This window comes from Megalops cyprinoides, chromosome 21, assembly GCF_013368585.1.
Source record: "Megalops cyprinoides isolate fMegCyp1 chromosome 21, fMegCyp1.pri, whole genome shotgun sequence".
NCBI classification, from domain to species: domain Eukaryota; kingdom Metazoa; phylum Chordata; class Actinopteri; order Elopiformes; family Megalopidae; genus Megalops; species Megalops cyprinoides.
In genome coordinates this window covers 10334559-10347412 of record NC_050603.1, presented here as the reverse complement: position 1 = coordinate 10347412, position 12854 = coordinate 10334559, and the positions used below count along the sequence as shown (strand labels likewise).

The 12854-nt window shown below is 44.8% G+C and overlaps 1 protein-coding gene across 1 annotated transcript in view; it reads right to left on the bottom strand.

Moving 5' to 3' along the window:
- fbxl2 (F-box and leucine-rich repeat protein 2) overlaps positions 1 to 12854 on the bottom strand; it is a 43264-nt gene that overhangs the window by 27179 nt on the left and 3231 nt on the right. The gene's annotated exons all lie outside the window — the stretch shown is intronic.

Sequence of the window (12854 nt, the reverse complement as noted above, 5' to 3'; positions counted from 1 at the left end):
ACCAGTGCAGTTAGATTAAACACACCCCTAGTCCCTCTCACTCATCACCCACCACAGCAGAACCATCCAATCAGAGAGGCTTTTCTTCCAGCAGACAGAATACAGAGGCACAGCGATTATGGATAGAAACATTCAGCTCCATGACAAACAGCTAGGCTTAATCTGACCTGATCCTGGAGTAGATGTGCCTTTTACACTCCCGGCAGCACCATTACCTGGGATACATTCTGACACAGGAACAATCACCTAAGACAGAAAGCTACGAGTGGAGTGGAAAGGATGAGAAAAGAAAAAAAAAAAAAAGGAAGCGACGCTTTGAAGCCGGCCTCTCTCATTAGGTAAAACAATGCGCGGCAGGGCGAAGGCGCGACACTTCAAACCCGCGAGATCAAACAACTTGACACCAAGCGTCAATCTCCCGCTGCCGCCCCTCCCGCCCCCCGCCCCCGCGAACACCAGCAGAGCTGCGAGCCATCCTCTCCTTACTCTTATTATTACTGCACATTACACAACATCCTTTATTCATGCGCGCTATCTGCTGCAACGATGTTCACAGCGCTTCGTCTCGTATGTGCCACATCCCATCTGAACAGCTGCACTTTCTTACAGAATCCTACTTGGCAGGTGCCATAACTTGGGGCATTTACAGTGCCGAGTTAAAGTGCTCTGTTCAAGCATACAGCGGCAGTACCCTTCATATTGGATTCAAACCCATGACCCCTCCGGTTCAGAGTCCAGTTCTCTGTCCACCTCTCCAGACTCATGGATCCTTGCAGCTGCCCACATATGGTGAACAGCACAGCACAGGTGGGCCTCTGTGTGCCATGCTGGGAGCTCACTCTCTCAGACTCAAGGACAGGGCCAGCACCAGGGGCCAGGCCCAGAGCCTCACAGCTTGCAGTACAGCGCTACATCAACTCATTACCCAGATGTCAACGACAGAAGGCCAAGGGCATTCATACCTCAAAGAGATTTCACACGCACATTTCACTTTAAATGATGCAAACGCAGTCTGGGACTTGAAGACACACACACACACGCGTATGCACACCCACAAACATACACACACACACAGGCTAGGCCTATTATAACATTTCTTAGGTGTAAGGGCAAGCCTCACGTGATGTAAACACTTTTTCTGGCTGTGTGGAATGGAAGCGGCTCTTAATAAGGTCATTTGATGATGTACCACACTCACAGAGTGCATGGGCAAGGTAGTGGGAGGACTTCTCTTGTCAAAGCTGCTTCAAGTAGGAAATTCCCACAAAGGCATGGCCGTCGACATCGGCAAACCTGACCCTACCCTCTTCATTTAAGTAACGACACCATCACTGACCACGCAGACCAAACTCTGTCAGAGCCATTTATCACACTATGGCCAGCCCAGCACAGCACATATCACGCAGGGGTACTCTGACAACTGAAGAATGCTTCTAACTAAGCAAGGGAATGAATGCCAATCGTCATGAGGTGATGGACAGATGAACCAATCTCTTTTCTCCTCTTCTTTGAGTGTTTCCACATGTCTGCATGTTCCCCTACTATTTCCTAATGTGTGTGTGTGTGTGTGTGTGTGTGTGTGTGTGTGAGTGAGAGAGAGAGAGAGAGAGAGAAACAGAGAGAAAGAAAGACAGAGACAAAGACAGGGAGTCTGAAATGAACGTTTCATCTGAATAGAAAGACAGAGAAAGGGTCATCGTACTTTATCAGTTTCACAGGGTGGAATTTGATGACAATTATTAAAAGTGCCATGGTGTAAAATCCATGTAAGCAAGGGTGCGTCAAACAGAAACTTCATGTAGATCCTCCGTTTGAAAAATGTGATTTAACTGCATCACTTACCAGTGAGTAAACACTTACTCTGGCTTTGCACCAATAGTGACACTAACACAATGTGACTTAAAGAAATATTTGCCAATGAATATTCATGAGCAAACATCTTTGGGAGCTCATCAATGTCTAAAAGGAGAAGACCTTTAATTTTGGGACAGGCACCAGTGAAGTCCAAAGCAACAGTGCTGGTGCTATGTTTGTTCTTTTTATGAGAGTCTGTATGTATGAGACGTTCAGGTTTTGGGCAGAGCTTAAGCCCATCTCTAATGAGACTGACCACCTTATTGCTTCAAAAGTACTCCACACAGCAAGGAGGTCCACAGATCTCTTTGTAACAGAGTCCACAAAAACTCATCCTAGAGCTCCTGCACACTCTCGGTAATGGAATCTAAATTCCTGGGCAAAGTGACTTCCTGGAGAGAGAGCCACGGCGTATTCATATTTTATGCGATTCCTTGCACTGCCGCGCTGGTTGTCTGGGGCGACACACGTGAGGAAACCCCCCCCCAAAGGAGGATGACAAAGGGGCCTAAGGCAGTGATACCCTGACAAAACAGGAGTGGGGCCATTTTATTCCTCTTTCTCCTACCCCATGCTCGTGACAGCAACAGCATCTCATCCCTCCCTCCGCAACCGCCCTTGCTACCTGCTCCTCACGCAAACTTTGACAGCAAGCGCCCCCAGAGGCTCACTCTTCACTCCACTTACTGCATTCGATGACACGTTTCCTTTAAGCACAGTTTACTGCACCGCAGTCATTTGCTTTATTGATCCATTTTCCACTACAGTGGATTAGAATATCTGGATTAAATTGACCGCTCAAAGCAGGGGTTGACAACTCCACAGGTCCTCACAGGGCAGCGTTCGGGGAGTTTCACCGCGCTCACACGCTGCTGTGCGCCCCCAACCAACCTTGTCATCAAAAAAACAAACAGTCTCAAAGTCAAGAACAAAGCGCTGAAGGGAAAGGTAGCTTTATAATGGATTTCTTTCCTTCAGAGACTCCTGGGGGCTCTTCCACACAACGGTGAAAGCAAGGCGAAGGTGAGCGCAAGAAAGTTAGATTGAAATGTGCTTTTAGCATTGCACATGTACAGTCAGTCCTTATCTTGGTTGCTGTCTTTCTTGCCTCAAAACTTCAACTGGGAAAACCATTTAACATGCCTGATTTCCTTAACCTTACGAGACACATCAGGCACAATAACACACTAGATACGCATACACATAAAATAAATGCATGGTGTGTGTAGAGAGGTGTATATATCGTATGTAACAGAGGAGAGTCTTGTTCTGAATCTCAGCTCTCGTTGTCCACATCACACCCTGGAGATTATTTCACCGAGTTTAAGACCAAGGTCTCGATCTATGGGAACTAAATGCACTGTTAGTTGGGCACTAAGGGGTGACTTTACCTTCTGTTACACACACTCACACGCCATTTCCTGCCACTCAGTCCTGTTACACACACACACACACACACACACACACACACCTACATAAACAAATAACTATGCATACAAACAGACACAACTGTACATGTCCACATACCTCCATATTACGCCATCACACTACCCTGCGCAGCGGATGTATGATACATCTCATTATACTCTTTTCACCAAGCACTCGCTGTCACACTGCAGAGAAAGCCCTGACATCGGCAACACTGCACCGAGTTTAACTGTTCAGAATCTGCTGAGCGATCAGCAGCAGATACGTATGGGCCACCGCCGCCCGCAAGACAGCTGATAAAATGCAGCAATTAGTCCCACACCAATCCATGGCCGCTGAGAGGGTTTTTCTTTATTTGTAAAAGCCATTAAATGAAGATGATAGATGATCAGCGGTCTCAGTCTTGGCGTTAACACTCTGAGAGAACAGAGAGGTATGTGGAATATACTTTGAGACTGCTATTTAAGAAAAAAACAGAGCACAGTAGATTTAGTATTTGATCCAACTTGGCCTGAAGTGCACTGAACTTCTGAGATATCAAACGGCCCTTAAATTTACCCATAATACACATGAAAGAATTTCACTCCAAGCAGTGGTCACTGTGATGCAGAAGCTAATGGCCATAAAATCATTCTTCAACAGACTGCAGAAAGAAACATTAGCCTATTCTTTTCTGAATATCAGCAGCTACATGAGGCTTCATTTCTGTCTTTTCTTTGAGATAGTACAATCATCTGTATATTCTACTCACAGTACTAAAAATATTAGTTATTAGTCTTCATTTGGCAGATGCTACTTACCAGAGGAACTCCAAAGCCCACAGCCTAATAATTATCCATACGACAATGACAATATACAGACTCACTGTGTTCACATGGTGCCAAAACAATGTTCCAGAAGACAAACATTACTTTAGATCATGCTAAAGTGCCTACAGTGCTTAACAATAATCCTTAAGAGCAGAATCAGATGGCAGGGTTTGGAATGTTCAGGCACTGAATCATAAGCATAGCATGTCTCATTACTGAGAATCAAGGTGAAACGAACAAATGTAAATACAGCGTGAAGGTGTTCTTATTTTGCAGTCTGTAGCTCTTCTCTCAGTGACTCAGGGAAGGAGTCAGCAGGCTGGACCGCTGTGAAACACCTCAAGCAGAGGGTAGGTCTAAGCAGTGCACTAAATATCTCAAAATGAACGCTTCTTATCTGTGTAATTACTAATCTTGCAGAGAGTCGATTTTCTGCCCCTCCTAGGCAGTGTTTTCCTGAGGTCGGTAGCCTGAGAGGTCACTTTAATTTGACCCAACACGCCCCGTCTCTCTGTACAGGCAGTCCCTGTTTCATGTCGGTCTGAATTTGATGATCTTCGTTTATGACATTTGGAAAACTGTTGCCACCCGTCAGCTGTTTTAGGACACAAAATCCTGATTTACGACCAGAAAGAGAGAGAGAGAGAGTCCGGGGAGTGACAACATAAGTGAGCAGAAAACGGAGCCAACAGAGATGACAAAGTCAAAATAAAAACCAAATCTTAGATGATAAATCAGATTTTTTTTGCCCTTCTGGGGTCTTTGTTTAGTTTGTTGTGTTGTTTTTTTTTCTTATTTTACTTTGTTATTTTCATTCAGAGAACTTGTGAGGGGAAGTTGAAGAATATCGATTTATTTTATCCTTTGAGAGCGTACTTTGTCTTGCTCACTCTTTGATAAAAACCTGTCAATGAACACCTGTCCAAAGACCAGGCTGCTTATTTCCATATTTTCTCATACCAGAACCACAGCACAGTCCATGCGACAGTACGGAATAGTTACACCATACTTCACGTGTTAGTATCTTTCAATGTACAAGTATTTGGAGAATGTTAATACTTAAACAAACAAGTTAATCACCCCCACCAATCAAACAACAAAATCAGAACAACTCAAAAACAGGATGAAGACTCCAGTCCCATCCCAGCTGCAGGGTTTAAAATTTGGTCTAGGTTCAAAGAACATCCCATTTTAAATTTGCCTCAGAATAAAATGCCAGTGTTACTTTTTTCCTTCACAAACACAGTTTGACAAGTTCAGAGATTTCTTCTGAAAGAAGAAACGCTCACCTCTACCCAGCAGTCAAAGCTGAAGACAAACAGTGATTGAATTCAGGCCTCTGCCTCTTACAGTTAGTCTAAAAATAAACGGGTGGGGTTTAGGAAAATCCAATGCAACAGAGTGGAGGAGAGGGTGAAGAGGTCAGTTTCTAGCCCAACGGTTACAGGTTTAACTGATGGAGCGTTGCTGTTGTATCCTTGAGCGAGATACCTAACCTGTAGTGCTTCCGTAAGAATCCAGCTCTATAAATGAGTAAACTCTTAATACGTACAAACAAAAGCTGGGGACGTGGGGTTGACTAAAGAGCAAATAAATAATGTAAGGCGAAGACAAAGAGAGTAGAGTGGCATGCCATTAAACTCCCACAGGTCTGCATATGAAGTTGGGTGAGAACATACAGTATATATGCTGAGAGCACCGCTACTACAGAAGAATGCGCTCATTACATTACAGTGCAGTGAGAGGGCTGAGTGCAAGACATCTTCCACGAGATTCAGGTTAAAGTGCGAAAGAACCGGATTTTTGGTTCGCCGTGTAAAGAAAATGATCATGTGGCGTCAGCGGCTGGAATACCTCCACATCTCAACCCTTTAGTAAATTCCAATACCACCACCCCCTCCCAACTTCACCCTGACCTGAGACAGGATGATGCATGTCCATTTATGAGGAGTGAAACAACAGTGTCGGGGGTTTAAGGCACAAACTTCCACAGCCAAGCTCAGCACGGCCTTGTAAGGTATGCCAGCTCCCTGGCAAATGGAGGCCACGAGAGAGGACTAACACTCTGACTCACATAGATTCATTACATTATTTATTTGTTTTGCTGAGACTCCATCCGTCAGGGGAGCTGCATAGCTCACATTTTCTTTTTCACACACTACCCATTTACACAGCTGGACACGTCTGCCGGAGCACTTCAGGTTTAGCACCACGCGCAGGGCTACAACCACAACTCCCCAACCGGTATATGCACCTGTAACCTTCTGGCGAATACGTGCAGTTCCTTAACCGTGCCACACAACTGAGCCGAAAATAATCCCGGAGTGGCCATGGAAAGCAACAGGAAGGCTTAAGCAAGCTAAGAGTAGCATATGAAATGCAGAGTGCAGTATCTACATTGCGACGGTGCAAAGGGCAGTTTGCAGCATGCAAAATACGGTGTGTAGTATAAAGAGTGCGGTATACAGAGTGTAGGGCACAGGGGGCAGAGCACTTCTTTTAGTGCAGAGTGCAGCGTGTACAGCGTACAGTACAGAGTGAATCGTGTGGCGTGCAGATGTCCAGTAGCCCTGCAGCCCTGGGTAAATGAAGGATTTAGGGATTCACCCGGGAGGAACTCCTGGATGACAGCAGGTGCGCAGGGCTCAGCTGAGGGAAATCCCTTCACCACCACCCCCCCCACGTCAGCCATGCTTCCTGGCAAACAGGGCACAGCGCCACGCGTAGCAGGGTGAGGCGAGCGGAGGCACGGGTGTGGCACCGGGCATTCCAGACTGCAGCGGTGCCAGCGGAAGCCAGCACACGGACCTGGGCATTCCACAGCAAGGCCAGCGGGGGACAGCTGCAGCATTGGGCTGAGCTCTGACCAGTTTACCAAATTTCCTCCCAACGGGCCACGACTCTGTCGCTGCAGACCAGGTCAGGCCAGAATCATGATGCACATTCAAATTACAAGCAAACCACAGTGACCTTGAGGGGATGGCGCCAGCGTTGGTGAGGAGAGCGTCGTGCTCGAGCCGTTTTCCCATCCTGTGCCTCTGCGGTCCCGTCAGCAGCACCGGCGCGGCTCTCACAGCGGCCGGCCGCAGCGGCGTGACCGCCAGACAGCTCGACGCGGGAGGGGGGGGGGGGGGGTTAGCTGACACGGCTGTGAAATACAGCCCATGACTGCTCGGCAGAGCGTGACTGGCTGACGCGGAGAGCCACTCGGGACCGGGCCGCCAATCAGAGCGTAGGAGGCGGGACCAGGGAGAAGGGGCACGCCGGGGCAGATGCCGCGAGGCGACGGAGGCGCTCGACCGCGCTGGAATCAGCAGCCAGACGAGGGGGGGTTGGGGGGGGGCGCTGCGGCTGGCACTCCCACAGACAGAGGAAATCGCCCTGTCCATCTCGATCACACCACGCCCGCTTTCCATCACTGCTCGGGGGCCTGGAGACACCCGGCGATGTCCGCCTACGATCTCGCCCAGCCCAGGCCAGAACATCATTTACTACCTCAATAAAACCCCTCATCCTCAAAGGAGCACTATACCTTGAAACAATATTTTTTTTTATGTTATTCCTTACCTTGCACTTCAGGTGGCATGCAAATGAAGTACACTTCATCATCTCAGGAGCAGAGAACTCTCCCACTGGTGTCCCAATTTCCTCGCAAAAAGCGTCTACTAGCCAATCGTCATGTCACTGCATTTCTACATTTTAGCCAGTGTGAAGAGAGCATTACATTACATTATTAGCATTTAGCAGCTATTTTCACAGGGAAATTGTTTTGTAAGATTTCAGTTGAAGTGGACACTAATTCTTCCATTCCTGCCCTCTGCCTCTCTGCCTAGCGAGGTAGTCTGAAGCTCTTCAGAATGCATTGCAAAATGCATTCTGAGGTTTATATGACACTTCAATTGCCATAGCAATTGTGCCTGAAAAAACGGCTTTTCAGTGTGGATTCTCACTACATTAAAAGGTGAGAAACAACACATACCTTTTTAAAGCACTGCTGAATTATAAGGATAACTCCCACATATTACCCATTTATACAGACAGATACCTACTGGAGCAATCCAGGATAAATACCTAGATCAAGGGTGAACCTGCAGGATGGCCCCATCTTGGATTTGACCTTGCAACCCCTGCTGCATCAAGTCAGTAAATGGAGAATTTTAAAAAATCAAGCTGGGCTTGCTGGGAGAGCAGGGGTTAGGAGATCTAGTGCCGTCCCATTTTCAGAAACACACTCTCTTGATGTTTTTTTTTTTTTGGCTTTCTCTTCTTCTAGACTGGCAGGCTAAAAGTTTACAGCTGTCAGCTGTGGGACCTGTGACCAGTGGCGGCTTGCTGACTGGCAGCTCATTAGCCCTCATGTGACACACAGCAGGAAGTTCCCTTTCAGTGCTCCGTCAGCAGGGAGAGACCGAACGTGTCTTCCACGTCTCTGTCTCTCCAGCTGCCTCACGGAGACGCAGAGAAACGAATCCCCCCTCACCACCACCACAACAGAGTTCACCACAGAACGCTCTGACGTACGGGGCGGTCTCTTGAGAAAAGAGCCATTACTGTTCGCTTCACAATGATATCTGTTAAATTATGAACTGGCAAAGAATAGTAACATGAGAAAGTACGTCATAAGCCCACAAATATCAGTTATCGCCATGCTGACACTTGCTGACACACGCATACACAATGGGGACCAATTTTTTTCTTTTGCATCACTCGTTTCATAAGGTGAACAGCTATGTTTCAGCAGATGAGAAGACAGGCCGCTGGCCGGGCACTGGTATTTTATCTTAAAAAAAAAAAAAAAAAAAAAAACACTGCATTCTACGGTAGAACCTTGAAGGCGCAAAGCCTTAAAGAGAGATTCTCTACTCTCGCAGTGGAAGTATGCTGCAGAGTGTCTCTCTCACACAGACACACATTGGTTAGATATAAATATATAATTCAGCAGCAGCAGATCACACACTGCAGACTCGTGCCTGCAGGCTATGTGAGCGGGAACCGCCGGAACACGGGACTGGAACTTCTACAGGGAGGAGGGTCTGGGAAAGAGACGGGTCTACCTGCTGGGGTCCTGACCCCTACCAGGGAGCTGGACCAATCATGTGAATTCCACTCCCACGTTCGCCCGTGACAATCCATTTGCAACTGTTACGGCCGAGGCGCTCTGTGTCCAATTCAGATTTATACAGCTCGTGCAACTTCAGGGCAGCGCCTGTGGGGCTGGTCTGTGAGCAGAGAATGGATTTACATCCAAGTAAGATAGAAATCTGCAAAGCGACACCAACAGAAATAAAACCAAGCTGGCGCAAACACATTAAGTTGCATGGCAACAGCAGGGGCGGTGTGGCAGCCACCTTTGGCTATAATGGAATGTGACATGAGTTTTATCCAGCCCCGTTAAAAAACATCACCCACTTAGTGAAACAATCACATGAAAGACAGTGACTGTATTTCTGCGGTCTGATCATGGCATAAGGTCCGAGAGAACCGTTTTGGTGCTGACAAATCAAGACCGTGAAAAACATGACTAAAACTTGTGAAATGCACAAGCTAGGATTGCTGATTTCCTAGCTCAAAAATAAAGGCCCATCTTCATTTTGATCACAAGGAGTTACCTAAGGCAAATATATGATTGTAGCAGATAAAAAAAGGGTTTCATGGTGAATCACAGCATAGTTTTTTTACTTTCACTGACGAAAAGATTAGACTGGCAGCGCAAGGATTCCAGGCACCTTTGTATTTACGGTTTGCCAGACTGCAATGGTAAGCCCTGTTCCCAACAACATTTTTTTTTTGTTTTAACAAAACAGGAGGTCTGCACTTGCCCAGCAAAATTAGGCAATAAAAATACTTTAAATTTTATTTCATGTCAGTCAGGGCATTTAACTACTTGTGGGAAACTGAGCACTAGTTCGTGAACATTAACCCCAATACATTACACTTGAGAGTCTAACAATTAGTACACCATCACACGTAACAGGTTTTTGTTTTCCTAGTGAAGGTTAATCCAATCCTGGTATATGAAGACACTACAAAATGTATTTCAATAGACTGACTGGAGTCAGAAAAACACATTTTCATGTTAAATATGTAATCAGACAAATGATGACAATGTTTGAAACTGTGCAGATAGGAAATGCAGTCTATAGGTAGAGGGTGTGGGCTGCCTTTTCATTGGCTCTGGTCTTCCAGAAGCAGCTATGTGTCAGGTATAGAACTTGATGTTACACTTTATTCCCATATCAAATGTGAGAATGTTCCCATCAATTTATACAATACTCATTTCCTGTAAAACAACTCCAGCGCCAAGTCTGTATTTTCAGACGAGGACAGTCTCTGGATGTACTTCAAAGCTATTTGTTTCACCCTAAAAACCTGCAAACTGAGTTATAAAAATGATTTGGATGCTGTGGGTTCTGCTGCGGTTTGCGTTATAAAATTCCCAAATAAAAAGGATACCGCTGCATGGGGACCTCAGGCTGGTTCTAACAAGAATCATGAGCACTTCTATGGACGAGAGTGTCTGGCAGAACAGAAAGACGGCAACAGTAATGTTTCACGCTCACCTTCCAACTGTCATCTAAACTTGGACGTCCGTTTGGAGCTTCAAATTAACTTGAAATTTTATGGAAAAATCAATGGTTGAACCCCAGGGAAATCACTGGATGTACCATGCACGCACCAAGCCAATGGCTTATTTGCAGGTTTGGAACATCCAAACCCTTGTAAGAATTGGACTGCATGCAAAGGCAGACACATATGGCATTAACCAACACAACAGCATGAATGGAGAACGTTACATACATACTCACTGCTCCATTCATTACATTACATTACAATCATTTAGCAGATGCTCTGATCCAGAGCGGCTCCCAGCACAACAGAACATAACTGTATCCATTCGAGTTAAATGAGCAACGGTGTCAGATCAGGCTAACAACACTCCCAGACCAGTGAGACCATTCTTTGCTTAGTATCTAAAAAAACATACAGAAGCGTCAGATCTTCTGCATCTGTGCTTCTCAGGGCAAACAGTAACCTTATAACACAAGGTGAAAATCAAGTTGTGTGTCACGTCCAAAGTAGGTCCCCCCGGGCTGAAACATATGCTTACAGTACACGTGAACATGTATTAATTATTACCTATACATTAATTTTGAGACAGGAGACTGCGTATTGATTTGAGAAATAATATGAATATCACAACATGAGCGCAGCAATGTAATTATTCAAAATGATATTTTATATTTAACTATTTCATGGCAGACAATTAATTGTATTTTTGTGCAACAATTAAATGCATTTTCAGGTGTTATATATAAATTATCATTCCAGGTAAATTTTTTGAAGTTTTTATGAAACATAGTTTGGTTTAGTGTGGAATTATCTAATTCCATCGTGGATTATTAAAAACCTTATAATTATATGGAGGCATTAAAGTTATAAAAGTGGTTTTAAATCAAATGCCACAATGAAACCAAACACTTTCCCTGTTATTTCATACAGATGCCCCATAGGCGCTTGTTAACATATTTCGATTATAATTTAACACAAAAGCCCCCCCATCCTATAGCCTGATCTCTCCACCTTGTGAGTGATAGGCTTCTCTCCTTGCCCAAAAACAGACTTCAGAGCTGCACACAAGTTATGTGAGCAACACAATGGAGTATTATGCAGAGTATTAACGATAAGACCCAATTAAAAGCGCATTGCGGAACTGCAAACTTAATACTCCAAATCACTACAGTAATCACAGTTAGATCAAGTCTAAAGGCCTGCCCAAAAGCCCCGAGCTTCACCAAACTGCACAGAGGAGGCAAGATTGATTACTCAATTATTTATTTCATTCTTTGACTTTTTTGCTGAGAAACAAAGTCTGAAACAGCAACGAGGAAGTTGTTAATTAGAGTATAAGAATGAAAGAGGACCCATCTGCTACCTTCTTAGGATGATGTAATAAAGAACTCACACTGTGACACAGAACAATGACTTTGATTTTTAACAAAGATCTCCTCACCCTCCACCACTACTGTTAATATGATGATATATTTTTTTTTTTGCCCAACAAATAATAATTATAATAATAATTATAACGTGCTGGAAGCCATTCTGGGAAAGACTGTCTGCTAAATGAATGTAATATAATGTCAGGTAATAACAACTTATAAACTTATCATACTTACCGTACTCTATTTTATATTTGTAGCTCCATTTTTCCAACAATATTTGATTCTGCATATTCCCACCTGGCATTCACATACACTGTAAACAGGCCCAGAGTCCTCTACTCTAATCACTACATCGAGTGTAAATCCTATTTTGGGTTGTTTTTTGTTTAGTGACTTCCCTGATGAAGACCTAGGTGGGCTGAAACATTTTCCCTATTTGCTTATGTACTGTGTGGAGGGTAAGCAGTGTATATGATGATGTACGTTGCTATTCCTCCACACAGCATCTGAGCAATGCTATGAAGGTGAGTATGATCACCAATGTTCATGCGAATGCCTACACTGCTCTGAGCTTAGGCCATGCCATTGACTGGGTTAAACTGTGACCACAGACAGACAACTTTCTCGTGCTTGGAGCTTCTGGTTTGTGGCACAGTAATCCTGGAACCGTAAATTCATTCATTTGGTTTCGCCCTAAGACTTTGCTTCCTGTGAAAAACTATTAAAATAGCCAAAGGGAGTGACTATGAAACAATCAGAAAACAATGTCACAATAGATTCAGACACCAAAGCATATCACTGTCATCCACAGGGAGCTTTT